Genomic DNA, 15,653 nt, shown 5'->3' on the forward strand with positions numbered 1-15,653 from the left:
TACGGCATTAAAAATGAATTTTAAATTAAAAAGCAGACATAACTAAAAGGACGGTGTGGCACCGTTGGTCGCCGCCTGCTCCAACGCGGACTTATTTAAATTAAGAATTTTGTTATATACAAACACAGTCGGACATTAATTTATATATTAATATTAATTTATTTATATTTAAAATTTAAATTAATACTATTTTTAATAAAATTTATTTTTTAACCAATCACATCATATTAGTATATAGATTAGTACATAATTATACTTGTACCTATATTTTTCCTTAAATTAAAAAGCAAACATAACTAAAAGGACGGTGGCACCGTCGGTAGCCCCCTACTCCAACAGGGAGTTACCATTAGGTAGAAATAATTTTTTTTAAAATTATTTTTTAATATTTTTAAATATTTAAAAAAATTATAATAATATTAAAAAAATTTCTTAATCATTAAAAAAAATTAAAAAAAAAATAGGGCCAGCAGTAACCCCAACGAGAGTCACCAGCAGTGGTCCTATCATTTTCTTAACTAAGAAAGAATTGAGAGATCTTATAGTACTCTTAAAACAGATAGCATTATCTTTTAAAATATACAATTAAAATTTATTTTTTTATTATATATATTGATTTTTATAATATGCCATATATTAGATTATTTATTCTTTTATATCATTTAAATATTATATTTTTTATTTATTTCAAATATTTTCTATAACTATTAAAGATATCTTCTTGTCTTTTAATATTTGTAATATTTACCTATATAATTATGTCATATTTTAAATTAATTTAAATTTACAAACCAAATAAAAAAAAGATTATATTATGAATTATTTTTAAAAATATTTTTAAAATATATTATGAAAATATTTATTTTTAATAATTTTAAAAATAGATTCTCAAATTAATTGTGAAAAAATATTTATTTTAGATAGCTTGCTGGAGGTCGATATTTTCCAACTACAATAGGGTCTTCTCCGTTGATGTACACATGGCAGCAACACATGCACATGGCAACTTCACCCACCACCTGCAAATTAATCATAATCGCACTTGCAAACTTGGCCAACTGCATCACAATTGGTAAAGATAAAAAATATTCTCACGTACACGGAGAGAGAAAGGAATTTAAAATGATATATGATCGTGAACAGTTACCGCTACATCTAAAGGTAACACTGTAATATATTGTAAATTGTATATAAAATATAAAAACCATTGGAAGGATCTTTTGAGTTCAATTCATTTAAATTTTACATAAATATGGATTTTACATAATTCATTAGGAGTACTCTTAATAGCAATCAAGAACTTTGGAAAATAGAGTTTTATGTATAACATAAAGGAAATTAGTCAAAAATGCTTTATAATAGATTTTGTATTTCTATATTTATTTTATATTTTACTACAATAATCTTTTAAATATAGAGAATATTCTGTTCGTAACTCTTAAACATTTTTAATTATTTTACATTGTGAATCCTTTTAGTTTGGTCTGAACCGTATATGCATATATAGATATACACTCGCAACAATATGTATTTGATTGTTAGTTGGAAGCTCCATCGATAATTTAAGATTTTGGATTCAAAAATTTAATGTGCAATCGATTTTGTGTACTCTTTTATACACTTTACTAATGTGATTGGTTGAGTATTAAAAAAAAATTTATATAGCCAGTCATATCGGTAAAGTACACATAGAATATGTAAAAATGATATTATGTAGTATTACTCATAACATAATTATATAACATTGTATATGGAACGATATTGCAGATAGATAAGTGTGGCTTTTATTACTATTTTATTTATAAAAAGTGTATGTTTTCCTTTAATTCTATTGATTTTATTTTATATTTTCCTTTATTTTCTTGCATTTGAAAAAATGAGAAGATTTAGTACAAAATAAGAGCATTTTAGTACAAAAGAAAAGACTACGGATCTAGATTGACAAGAGGCGATGAGATTTGAGGAAAGCTAAGAAGATTTGTCTTACCCAAATGCGAGAAGACTTAACCCTGAATAGGTGAATAGCCTTTCCTCTCAGTAAGCGAGGAGAGCCAATGACCAGTCTAAACAACCAATTTAAGCGACCAACCTAAACTACATTGTGGGCGACAACTAGCAAAGGCGAGCAATTTTCCTGCTCGGTAGGTTGGCTATAGGGGTTTACCATATGGGCCAAGAAGTATTTCATATCGGCCACAAAGGTGAGGAGAATATCTATATTTAGGGTGCAAGTCAATCTACCCGATGGGACCCTCCCGAGCTCCACATATTAAACCACATATCACTGAATCTTCTATATTAGATAATCTAGTTATTTTTAGAATATTTTTCTCTTTTGTTAATATTTATTTTTTGAAACTATTTTCTAAATCTTTAGGCTAGATTGTAGCTGTTAATCTCTAATTTTGTTTTGTCAACTTTAATAACTATTTAATCTCGGCTTATGGGGTGAATTGGGAATTGTTTTAGAGTATGAGTTTTTGATGATTTTATGAAGTCCAGTTGTTAGTTTAGTTTTTATTTTTTATTTTTCTAAGGAGGAGGCAGATCTAGAGAGTAAAGGCGAGAGCAGCAATGCTTCATCAACCGACTCTAACGAAAAACAATAGTTTTATTCTTTTTCTTTTCAGTTTAATTAAGAACTAATTTTATTTTCTAGAGTTTTGACATAATCTGGCATTGAACACACAATTTTTATTCCAAGTTTTTTTTTTAATTAAAGAAAAGATGTCACATGTCCAAGAGTAACTCATTCTAAATTTTATTGAGAACTCTAACTTATGGCGAAAGAAAACTATAGTTACAGACCGACTCATGGGGTTACAAAATAAATTTATATTCCAAGTTATTTTATTTTCAATATTTTCATGATTGAGTATTTATTCTTTGTTCTTAATGCTTGCAATTTTCTGGCCAGTTATTGTTCGAACTATTGAATCGCAATGAAACCGAGAGGTGATTTGTTATTAGAACTCTAGGATTGAGCACCATTAATTGAGCGAAAGTAGAAATATTTTACCATGATTAGTATGATTTTCAAGTAAAATCTAAATAACTTAATAAGCCTCCAATTAGTTAAATTCACATAGAAATATGGAGTTATTAGTTGGAGATATTTTTAATATTATTCGAGAAAAGATATTGAATAGTTAAAGGATTTTTATCATCAACTTGGAAAATTTAGAATTTTATAACAAGAAAGAATAAACTGTGTGGGATTTACTAGGTGAAATCAAATGCTCTATATCTATTCTTTTTATATTTACAATCTTAGATTTTATGCTCTTTTATTCTTAAATTTATTTTTGTCAAGTATTTCAATTTAATTTAGATGGTAGAATCTTTCTATTTATGCGGTTGTCCAAATAGTAATTAATTTAATAAATTCCAGTACTCAATAACATAATTAATCTTTGTGGGTTCAATATCTATTTTTTTTTTTTTTTGCCAAGCACTTTACTAGTTATAATTTTGTGCACTTGCAAATATTTGCAAGCGAACACAAATATTAAAAGATATGAAGATATTGCAAGTTTAATGGTAGTTAGAGGAAATATTTGAAATTAATAAAAAAATATATAAAAAAATAATATATGATATAAAGAAAAAATAGATAAGCTGATATATGACCTATTGTAAAAGTTAGTATATAAAATAGAAAAAATGAGTTTTGGTTATGTATTTTGAATGATAGGATAAAGGAACCATTGCGAGTGCTCTAAATTTTTGGATAGTGAATTAAGATAAAGTTTAAATTGAGTAAAATATTGTTATAATATTATTAATGTTTTAGGATTGTAAAAGTTAAATATTTATTATATTTTATGTGAAATTTTGTAAAAATTATAATAATGAGATAAAATGAACCTAAAATGATTTAAAGCCGCTCTCAATCCAAACCAGGCCTTGTGGGCATTTCAATACACAGACCACTTCAGCTATACAAATTGGGGATGCAATCGCTTCATTAATGTGAATCGGTTTTCCAAATTTTCAAACAAAAATTAAAAAACAATTCAACTTTTTCAAAATTTAAGACAAAAATAATATTATAATATTATATTATAATATGTCAATTTTATAATAATTTTTATTCAACTTTTTCTCTCTCACTTTTCAAAAATATTATTCACAAAGTTTTCATCTCATCTTATTCACCAAGTATCCCTTAGTTGGATTGATTTGTGTTTCGTCTATCAAATCAAACTAAACTTTCGTATTATTTGTTTTCACAAATCATTTCATCTCAATAAATATTTTTCAAATTTTTTATATAATCATTACATTACATAATCATTATAACTTTTTTAAACTTTTATAAATAAATAAAAAAATTCAACTTTTTTTAATTTTAAAATAAAAATAATATTAAAAAATTAAATTATAATAATTTCTTGAATTTATTCAACTTTCATGCCTTAGTGTTAGGGGTGATTGATGAATTTAGGAGTTCACTTAATCGTGATATTGTTGACAAGGCACTAGTTTGCACCGAAAATTGGCTATAAAAGGTAATATCAAATTTCATTATTAACTTGGATAATTGTTGGGCTCCACAATATTAATATAAGAACAATAATGCGTAGTTGTCTCTTATTTTTTGTTACATAAGATGTTTTTTATCCTTCTCTTTTGCCCCAAAATGACGCCATTCATTCGTGTCACAAGGGGAGGGAGATGATAAACGCGCTTAGATTTTAAAGGTCCAAAAATTAAATGAAATTAATCCAAGTTCTTATTTAGAGTTTGAGTTTGTTTGACAACATAATTGTTCTCTAAGTATTTTTAATATCTTAGATATTTTTTTTCCAAGTATTACTTAAATACAAATACTTTTTAATTTCAAATTTTTAACTTTTTTATCTAATTAATTATCAAATCATTGCAGTTTTTCCAAACTCTAAATAAGATACAAAAAATAATATATTTTTTTCAAATTTCAAAATAAAAATAATATTTAAAATAACCGTGTGATGACCCGCTTTTACGTGTATTTTCACTGAAGGGTTGTTTTTAATTTAATTAATATATTAGTTTATTTATTTTAAATTAATGTGTTTTAATTGGTTTTTAATTTATTTGAGGTGGTGTTTAATTTATTTTAGTCGTTTTACGTTTTTTAATATCGTTTTCGGCGGATCTGTTTTTAGTTTCCAGAGTGAGGATTGGACCTCATTTCTTTTCTTTTCTCTTTTTCTTTTCCCTTTTCTTTTCTTTCTTTTTCTTTCTTTTTCCTTCTTTTTCTTCCTTTTCTTTTTCTTTCTTCTTCCTCCTCTCCCGCGTACGCAGCAGCCCCTTTTTTTTCCTTCCGTCGCCGCCTGTTTGTCAGCCCCGTTCTTCGCCGTCCGGCCACCTTTTAGTGCACCGTCACCACCATTCTCTTCCCCTTCCACCAGATATCATCTCCACCAATTTTCAGAGCCATCGGACCAGTCGTTAGCCTTCGAGAGCTGCCGAAAGTCGCTGCACCTGCTCTATTTTTGCCCCTGTCGCCGGTTGCTTTCATAGCCCAGAACCGCCGCTCGCCGGCGGCGTGGCCTACACCACCCACCCAGTTTTCTTCCCCTCTCACCGGTGAACATCCTCACCAAGTTTCACCTCCATCCGAGCCACCGTTAGCCGCCACGAGCTCCTCCAAGCCATACGGTTTTTCACCGTTTCCGGCGCCGTCGCACCACCTCCAGCCACCATCTTTTCACAGCTTGTTCCCCTACCTCTTGCCGACCTAAACCATCTATTTCCGGCCTCGATCCGTTGCCGGAGCAGCTCCCACGAGCTGAACTCCGTTTAGCCTCTTTTTGGCCTTCGACCGCCATTTCCACCACCACCCACGGCCAAAACTCATTTCCCTTAACTTCATAAATATCTTAAGGCCATTCCCTATCAATCCCGAGCCTTGGTTTGTCCTCGTTCAAAAAGTGGGTATTTTACAACCCACGGCCACAGTGAATTTTCACTGTTACGTTGCTTTCCTTCCGCTGTTTGCAACGCCGCAAGCTTTCTAAAAATACCGTATAGCGCTGTAAGTATTTTCCAAACCCTACTTTTAGATTTAAATATATTTTGCTCTTTCAATAAATTATTGTTGTTGGTTGGCTGATTCCGGACTGAGTCCGAGGAGTTCGGGGGTCGGATGGATTGAGGACGGAGTGCTTGGTTTTGGTTGTTTGTGATTGCTTGATTTTATTAGAACCATGAGGCGTGAGTTGCATTTTGTGTATATGTGCATTTTATTTATTTGAGAAAATCTCGTTTTATTGGCGTAAATGGTTTTTGGGTGCGTGTGTTACACGAGCCCAAGCTGGGATGGGTTATTATCTCGGTGGAGCTCCTCTGGTCACTCGGGAGTGGATAAAACTGAGTGACATCCCCTGGGTCGTCGCAGGGCGACAACCGGATCGCACGATACGGTAACGCTGTCGTGTCAACTCCGTGGTCCCTAGAGTGGCGGGGACTAGAGGATGGCCTGGCCAGGTATGCGCAGGGCGCGAGTCTGGGCATCACTCGTTTAGGTGTCACATGCGTGGTCGTTATCTGCGGTGTGGCACAGAGCCAGGGTGTACGGGTGATCCCTAGGGGAGATCATGGTGCATGCATAACCGGTTTGTTTTTATGGTTTTCGGATGTGGGCCATTTTCTGGAAAAATGGTGATGCTTGGTTTCCGAGGGTTTTGATCCATTTTCTGGGAAAATGGTGGTTTGGGCCATTATCTGGGATAATGGCGAGGCTTGGTTTTAAGGATATGTTTTTGTGGGCCAAATGAGTTTTTGGCGTGCGTGAAAAAAATCATATTTTATGGCGCATGTGCATTGGGTTCTATATTGTTTTTATATTTCATGCATATTGTTTGAGTTTTATATGTTTTTATCTAGTGGTGTTTGGAGTTTACTTACCTGCGGCACCATTTTTGGTACCGTAGATTTTGGTGCAGAGATCGAGGATGAGGAGGAGGAGGCTGAGCCCGAGGATGCGGCTTCGCCGGGGTGCTGATGTCATGTTTTGTATTTAGTTTAAAATTATATTTGTGTCTTGTAATATTTATTTATGTATGTTTTGAATAGCTTTGTATTAAACAAGAAAAATTCTGGTACTTAGTTATTGACTTGCTTTTCGCTGCGTATTTCTCGTGCACATTCTTCGCTTATACACACACTTGGCACACGTCGATAGGGTGATGACCCGTGAGGTCATCATCCGGACGTCTCGATTTCCCCGTGTCTGTGCATGGGGATTTGGGGGCGTCACAGGTGGTATCAGAGCGGTTTGGCTCTGGGTAAAACCACATGTCCCTTAGGTAGTACCAGAATGCTTTTAAAGTTGTGTTTTAAAATTTATGTTAAGTAAAGTTATTTAAATTGTTTTATTTGTTTTGTTTGTTTGAACTTGTTTGTTTGTTTTTATTTATTTAGTTATGTTTTTGCAAGTTGGTTTCTTTTGTTTTGTGTGATGTGGTGTTGGTCTTTGGTTCTGTTTGTGTTTGTTGTTGGTTTTATTTGTTTTTGTTTTCTGAAAGGGGGTCAAAGGTTGTGGTGGCAGGAAAATGGGGAGGCCAAAGAAATCTACTCAGGAGCCACGGGACAATACATCAAGAGATGACTCCATATCCCAAGCCATACGGCAGATGACGGAGTTTATGCAGCAAAATTTTAAGCCACAACAGACGCCTTGGCCACAACCAGGGGGGCCTTGGCCACAACCAGGGGGACCTCGCCCACAACAAGGGGATCCCTGGCCGCCACAAGGAGAGCCTTGTCCGCAACAAGAAGGACTTTGGCCGCAACCAGGAGGTCCTTGGCCATATCAAGGAGGGCCTTGGCTTTACCCGGGAGGATCTACTAGCATGGTGTAAGCCGGATGCACTTATGAGCGCTTTCTGGCGCATAGGACCCCACACTTCACTGGAGAAGAGGACCCGCTTCAAGCTGAAAAGTGGATCAAGGATCTGGAAAGAACTTTTGAGGTGTGTGGTTGCACCGAGGCGCAACAAGTACTCTACGCCAGCTATCTGTTGCAAGGCACCGCTTTTGATTGGTGGGATACTAAGAGGGTGATGCTAGAAGCAGAGTTGGGTTCATTCGCCGCTGTAACCTAGCAACGCTTCAAGAAAGAATTTAATGACCGCTTCTTTCCCGCATCGGTAAGGAAGCAAAAGGCAAGAGAGTTCTCAAATTTGGTTCAAGGAGGCATGACAGTGGAACAGTACGCCCGAAGGTTTATAGAACTTGGGCGATTTGCTCCCCACCTTATCACCACAGAGGAGATGCGAGTTGATCATTTTCAGGAGGGACTACGCCCTGATATACGCCGTATGGTGGTCAGCCATCAGATATCCACTTTTCAGGAATTAGTGGATGTGGCCACCCTTGTGGAGCGAGAAAATAATCTGAGTATGGGCTCCCCTCCGGGTCATAAGAGGTGGAGTTTTTCTGGTGAAGGAAGCAGCTCGGGTTCGCCTCAGAAATTTGTTCAGCGGACCGGAACTCGACTGCAAGCATCCTCAGGTGTTCGCATGGGAGGACGTGTGCCTGTTTGCGGAGTTTGTAATAGAGCCCATGTGGGTGAGTGCCCTTCTGGTGGGGCTCGATGTTATAATTGTGGCCAGCAGGGTCACTTTGCCCGAGAATGTCCAAGAACAGCTTAAGGAAGCCGTGGAGGTAGACGCTGTGGAAGAACAAATCCAAGGCAAGCAGTGCAAGCCCGGGTTTATGCTGTCACACCCGGAGATGTGGATGATGAGGCGCCAGCGACCCATGATGCTGGAGTAATTACAGGTATGGATTAATTTGATTCTATGTTGGATTTAATTTTGGTGTATTTGGTTTCTTCTTTGTTTTTTTTTTTGGATTTCATGGGTTGTGTGTTTGCTTCACAGTCATTTGTATCTTCCACATTTGCGCGGATGTGTAATTTGGTCACGGAACCTTTGCCAAAGTCATTGGTGGTGGCTTTACCCGATGGTGAAATGGTATGGTGCTCCAAGGTTGCGTTGGGATGCCCGTTAAATTTTGATGGAAGGTTCTTGGATGCTGATTTGGTTGTGTTTAAGCTGTTGGGTTTTGATATCATTCTCGGGATGGATTTGCTACACCGATATTCTGCGAGTATTAATTGCAGAAGTCGGGTAATTACCTTTCAGCTTCCAGATGGTGATTGTCTTGAATTTGCAGGGAGTAAGTTAAAAGAAAAACCGGTAATTGTATCGGCAATTCAAGCAAGAAGAGAGATTGCATAGGGAGCGGATGCATTCTTAGTTCAGATGGTGTCCACGCCGTCCGAGGAGAAGTCTTTGGTAGACATTCCAGTTGTGGAAGAATTTCCCGATGTGTTTGTGGATGACTTGCCCAGACTACCCCCTATTCGGGAAATGGAGTTTGTTATAGACTTGGAACCTGGAGCGGCTCTTGTACATAAAGCTCCTTATCGCATGGCACCGGCTGAATTAAAAGAGCTGAAGACTCAGTTGTAAGAGCTGGTAGATAAGGGATTTATTCAGCCTAGTACTTCGCCATGGGGTGCGCTAGTGTTGTTCATTAAAAAGAAAGATAGAACCCTCCGTATGTGCATAGATTATCGGGAATTAAACAAGGTGACCATCAAAAATAAATATCCTCTCCTGCGGATTGACGATTTATGTGATCAGCTTCAAGGAGCAGCCGTGTTCTCGAAGATTGATTTGAGGTAGGGATACTACCAGCTGAGGATCAGAGACAAGGATGTGCCTAAAACTGCTTTCAGGTCGAGGTACGGGCATTATGAATTTAAGGTGATGCCATTTGGGTTAGCTAATGCCCCTTCCGCTTTCATGGATTTGATGAATCGAGTATTTCGACCTTATCTGGATTCCTTTGTGGTAGTGTTTATTGACGATATTCTGATTTATTCCCGAGATGTTGAAGAACATGTGTATCATCTTCGTCTGGTACTTGGGAAATTGAGAGAACACCAGCTATATGCCAAGCTTAGCAAGTGTGAGTTCTGGCTGGAGGAAGTCAGATTTCTTGGGCATGTGATTTCCCGAGACGGAGTGGCTGTTGATCCTAGTAAGGTGGAAGCCATTTTGTCATGGCCGCGTCCGACTACAGTGCGTGAGATCCGGAGTTTCTTGGGGCTTGCTGGTTATTACCGAAGATTTGTGGAGGGATTTGCTCGCCTATCCGGACCTCTCACAGCTCTAACTCGGAAGAATACAGAATTTGTTTGGTCAGATAAGTGTGAGAGAAGCTTCCAAGAATTAAAGAACAGGTTGACGACGACACCAGTGTTAGCACTTCCAGAACCGCATAAGCCATTCGTAGTCTTCAGTGATGCGTCTAAGTTTGGTTTGGGTTGTGTCCTTATGCAGCAAGGACGGGTTGTTGCCTATGCATCTCATCAGCTAAAGGACCATGAGAAGAATTATCCGACGCACGATTTAGAGTTGGCTGCGATTGTTTTTGCACTCAAGATCTGGCGGCACTTCTTGTATGGGGAAGCTTGCGAGGTGTACACTGATCACAAGAACTTGAAGCATTTGTTTTCCCAGAAAAATCTGAACATGAGGCAGAGGCGATGGCTAGAGCTAATCAGTGACTACCAGTGTGAGATCAAATACCATCCGGGGAAGGCTAATATAGTTGCTGATGCTTTGAGCCGAAAATCGCACTTGGAAGATGAAGCCGAGCCATCAGAATCGTATTTGTTGCTTTGTGGGATGAGAAGGCTCCTTATTGAGAGTTCGCAGCAAGAAGAGATTTTATCTTCAGTTCTTGATATTCGGGTAACTGATTTTGAAGAATTGAAGACTCTTCAAAGGAAGGATCCAAAGTTGCTGAATATCAGAAAAAGAGTCAGAAAATCTCGAGGGCCATTGCATTATAGCATGGATAAAGATGGGATACTTCGGTTCTGAGATCGCAGAGTGGTCCCCAAGGATTCGGAATTCAAGGAACGGATCATGGCAGAAGCTCATGCGGCCCTTATTCAGTTCATCCCGGCAGTACAAAGATGTACCGGGACTTGAAGAAAAATTACTGGTGGGATGGAATGAAGAGGGATATTGCCTTATATGTTGAGAAATGTCACACATGCTGTCAAGTGAAGGCCGAACATCAAAGACCCGCTGGTATGCTCCAACCCCTCCCTATTCTTGAGTGGAAGTGGGATGACATCACGATGGATTTTGTAGTGGGTTTGCCGAGAACGCCTAGTGGGAAAAATTCTGTTTGGGTGATTGTTGACCGGTTAACGAAGAGTGCTCATTTCCTGCCTGTTAATAACACCGACTCCTTGGGTAAGTTGACACGCTTGTACATGAAAGAAATAGTGCGACTGCACGACATACCAAAGAGTATAGTATCGGATCAAGACCCAAGGTTCACGTCGCAGTTCTGGAAGAGTTTGCAGGCAGCTTTGGGTACTAAGTTGAAGTTCAGTATTGCTTACCACCCACAGACAGACGGCCAATCGGAACGCACCATTCAGACCCTTGAAGACATGTTTCGAGCGTGTGTCATGGAATTTCAAGGGAGTTGGGAAAACCATTTGCTACTCATAGAGTTTGCATATAATAACTGCTTTCATGCGACCATTCAGATGGCCCCCTATGAAGCTCTTTATGGGAGGAAGTGCAAATCGCCCTTGTGTTGGGATGAAATCGGGGAGAGTAAGATTATTGGACCCGAAATAATTCAAGAGATGCAAAGCCAAGTCCGGATCATCAGAGATAAAATGGCGGTAGCTCAGAGTCGCCAGAAAAGCTACGCTGATACCAGGAGGAGAGAGTTATCTTTTGAAGTTGGTGATTGGGTTTATCTCAAAGTCTCTCCCATGAGAGGTGTTAAGCGTTTTGGTAAGAAGAGGAAACTGGATCCGAGGTATGTCGGCCCTTTTCAGATTCTGGAGAAGATAGGGTCCGTCGCCTATAGAGTTGCTTTGCCAGAGTATTTTAGGGATATTCATGATGTCTTCCACGTATCGTCCTTGAAGAAGAGCTTTGGACAGCAAGAGCCACGCTTCGTCGACCCAGAGGGTATTCAGTTGCAACCGAATCTCACTTACGAGGTTGTTCCGTCGCAGATCATAGATTGGAAGGAGCAACAGTTGAGGTCCAAAACGATACCTTTGGTTAAGGTGGCATGGGGAGATCCGTTAGCTCAAGACTTCTCCTGGGAGCGAGTAGCGGACATGAGGGAACAATACCCGTACTTGTTTGAGTAATGAAGGTACGTATCTTAATCTTGGTCACAGATGGTTTATGTGATTTTATGTAGCTTGATTTAAGTTAGTAGTTGATCTTGCAAATTTTGAGGACGAAATTTGTTTTAAGGGGGGGAGGATGTGATGACCCGCTTTTACGTGTATTTTCATTGAAGGGTTGTTTTTAATTTAATTAATATATTAGTTTATTTATTTTAAATTAATGTGTTTTAATTGGTTTTTAATTTATTTGAGGTGGTGTTTAATTTATTTTAGTCGTTTTACGGTTTTTAATATCGTTTTCAGCGGATCTGTTTTTGGTTTCCAGAGTGAGGATTGGACCTCATTTCTTTTCTTTTTTCTTTTTCTTTTCCCTTTTCTTTTCTTTCTTTTTCTTTCTTTTTCCTTCTTTTTCTTCCTTTTCTTTTTCCTTCTTCTTCCTCCTCTCCCGCGTACGCAGCAGCCCCTTTTTTTTTTCCTTCCGTCGCCACCTATTTGTCAGCCTCGTTCTCCGCCGTCCGGCCACCTTTTAGTGCACCGTCACCACCATTCTCTTCCCCTTCCACCAGAGATCATCTCCAACAATTTTTAGAGCTATCGGACCAGCCGTTAGCCTTCGAGAGCCGCCGGAAGTCGCTGCACCTGCTCTATTTTTGCCCCTGTCGCTGGTTGCTTTTGCAGCTCAGAACTGCAGCTCGCCGGCGGCGTGGCCTACACCACCCACCCAGTTTTCTTCCCCTCTCACCGGTGAACATCTCCACCAAGTTTCACCTCCATTCGAGCCACCGTTAGCCGCCACGAGCTCCTCCAAGCTATACGATTTTTCACCGTTTCCAGCGCTGTCGTACCACCTCCGGCCACCATCTTTTCACAGCTTCTTCTCCTACCTCTTGCCGACCTAAACCACCTATTTCTGGCCTCGATCCGTTGCCGGAGCAGCTCCCACGAGCTCAACTCCGTTCAGCCCCTTTTTGGCCTTCGACCGCCATTTCCACTACCACCCACGGCCAACACTCATTTCCCTTAGCTTCATAAATATCTTAAGGCCATTCTCTATCAATCCCGAGCCTTGGTTTGTCCTTGTTCAAAAAGTGGGTATTTTACAACCCACGGCCACAGTGAATTTTCATTGTTACGTTGCTTTCCTTCCGCTGTTTGCAACGCCTCAAGCTTTCTAAAAATACCGTATAGCGCTGTAAGTATTTTTCAAACCCTACTTTTAGATTTAAATATATTTTGCTCTTTCAATAAATTATTGTTGTTGGTTGGCTGATTCCGGACTGAGTCCGAGGAGTTCGGGGGTCGGATGGATTGAGGACGGAGTGCTTGGTTTTGGTTGTTTGTGATTACTTGATTTTATTAGAGCCATGAGGCGTGAGTTGCATTTTGTGTATATGTGCATTTTATTTATTTGAGAAAATCTCATTTTATTGGCGTAAATGGTTTTTGGGTGCGTGTGTTACACGAGCCCAAGCTGGGATGGGTTATTATCTCGGTGGAGCTCCTCTGGTCACTCGGGAGTGGATAAAACTGAGTGACATCCCCTGGGTCGTCGCAGGGCGACAACCGGATCGCACGATACGGTAACGCTGTCGTGTCGACTCCGTGATCCCTAGAGTGGCAGGGACTAGAGGATGACCTGGTCAGGTACGCGCAGGGCGCGAGTCTGGGCATCACTCGTTTAGGTGTCACATGCGTGGTCGTTACTTGCGGTGTGGCACAGAGCCAGGGTGTGCGGGTGATCCCTAGGGGAGATCATGGTGCATGCATAACCGGTTTGTTTTTATGGTTTTCGGATGTGGGCCATTTTCTGGAAAAATGGTGATGCTTGGTTTCCGAGGGTTTTGATCCATTTTCTGGGAAAACGGTGGTTTGGGCCATTATCTGGGATAATGGCGAGGCTTGATTTTAAGGATATGTTTTTGTGGGCCAAATGAGTTTTTGGCGTGCGTGAAAAAAATCATATTTTATGGCGCATGTGCATTGGGTTTTATTTCATGCATATTGTTTGAGTTTTATATGTTTTTATCTAATGGTGTTTGGAGTTTACTTACCTGCGGCACCATTTTTAGTATCGTAGATTTTGGTGCAGAGATCGAGGATGAGGAGGAGGAGGCTGAGCCCGAGGATGCGGCTCCGCTAGGGTGCTGATGTCATGTTTTGTATTTAGTTTAAAATTATATTTGTGTCTTGTAATATTTATTTATGTATGTTTTGAATAGCTTTGTATTAAACAAGAAAAATTCTGGTACTTAGTTATTGACTTGCTTTTCGCTGCGTATTTCTCGTGCACATTCTTCGCTTATACACACACTTGGCACACGTCGATAGGGTGATGACCCGTGAGGTCATCATCCGGACGTCTCGATTTCCCCGTATCCGTGCATGGGGATTTGGGGGCGTCAAAAACCGTATGTGTTTCTTTTCATGAATATAAAACTAAATACTAGTAACGATATACTTACATTTCTTATACCATTAATCAATACAATCATGTAATTTTATTAAAAATAATTTTTTTTTTAAATTTTTTTTATAAGAAGAAGATTTCATTCATATAAAAGTGTCAAAATACATCATAGTGCAAAATTATATTACAACATCTATTAATACTCGAGACTGAATAAAATTAGGAAAATGGTGTCACCATTTAACCGTATTTTCCACCACCTTAGCATGCCGAGCTAGCAAGTGAGCAGTTTCATTACCCTGTTCACCAATCTTAAGAACCTCACAATCCTAGAATCTTCTAACCAACATTTGAATTTCCAAAATCAAAGAGCCCAATGTAATGAGATTTTTTACTTTAGAATTTAAAGTTTCAATAGTAGATGAAGAATACCCTTCCAATATTAAAAATGGATTTTAATTTTATAAAATTATTGTCCATTTTACGTAAAGTTATAAGGGCACACTAGTATTGTTGATGGGTAATGATACGTTTACTATCCCACAACTACTTGTTTATATTTTTTAATTTCTTTTTATTTTTTATAGGAAGAAATCTTCATTATAAACTAAAGGAATTACAAAGAAACCTTATCAACCCAAACAATTTGGGAGATAGGCAGAGGGTTCACATCCTCCCACATTACTACATCCTCTACATGCCAAGCATAACGAGCCAACCCAAGGGCAACTTGATTGCCTAATCTATGGACATGTTGGATAGTACATAAGTTAAACCTTCTCATAAGATTTTTGATTTCTTGCAGCACATGAAATAAAATAGAGAAGGAAGCAATTGTTTCATCTTAAATAGCCTTGATCATCATCAAACAGTCACTCTCAAGAACAAGTTGAGTAATCCCTCATTGCAAGCAAAATTGTAACCCTCTCAACGTAGCAAGTATCTCCACGGCCTCTGGTTCAGTAACATTCTGTTCTTTTATACTAACAGCAAAGAGAACCTTACCATTTAGGTCTCTTAAGATTGCCCCTACACATGCCTTCTATTGGTTTGAGAACATGGCTTCAT

General features: G+C 38.3%; 1 protein-coding gene across 2 annotated transcripts in view; it reads right to left on the minus strand.

The window, feature by feature from the left end:
• LOC122313343 (beta-glucosidase 11-like) overlaps nt 1-15,653 on the minus strand; it is a 100,933-nt gene that overhangs the window by 36,394 nt on the left and 48,886 nt on the right. The gene's annotated exons all lie outside the window — the stretch shown is intronic.

Source organism: Carya illinoinensis, chromosome 1 (assembly GCF_018687715.1).
Source record: "Carya illinoinensis cultivar Pawnee chromosome 1, C.illinoinensisPawnee_v1, whole genome shotgun sequence".
NCBI classification, from domain to species: domain Eukaryota; kingdom Viridiplantae; phylum Streptophyta; class Magnoliopsida; order Fagales; family Juglandaceae; genus Carya; species Carya illinoinensis.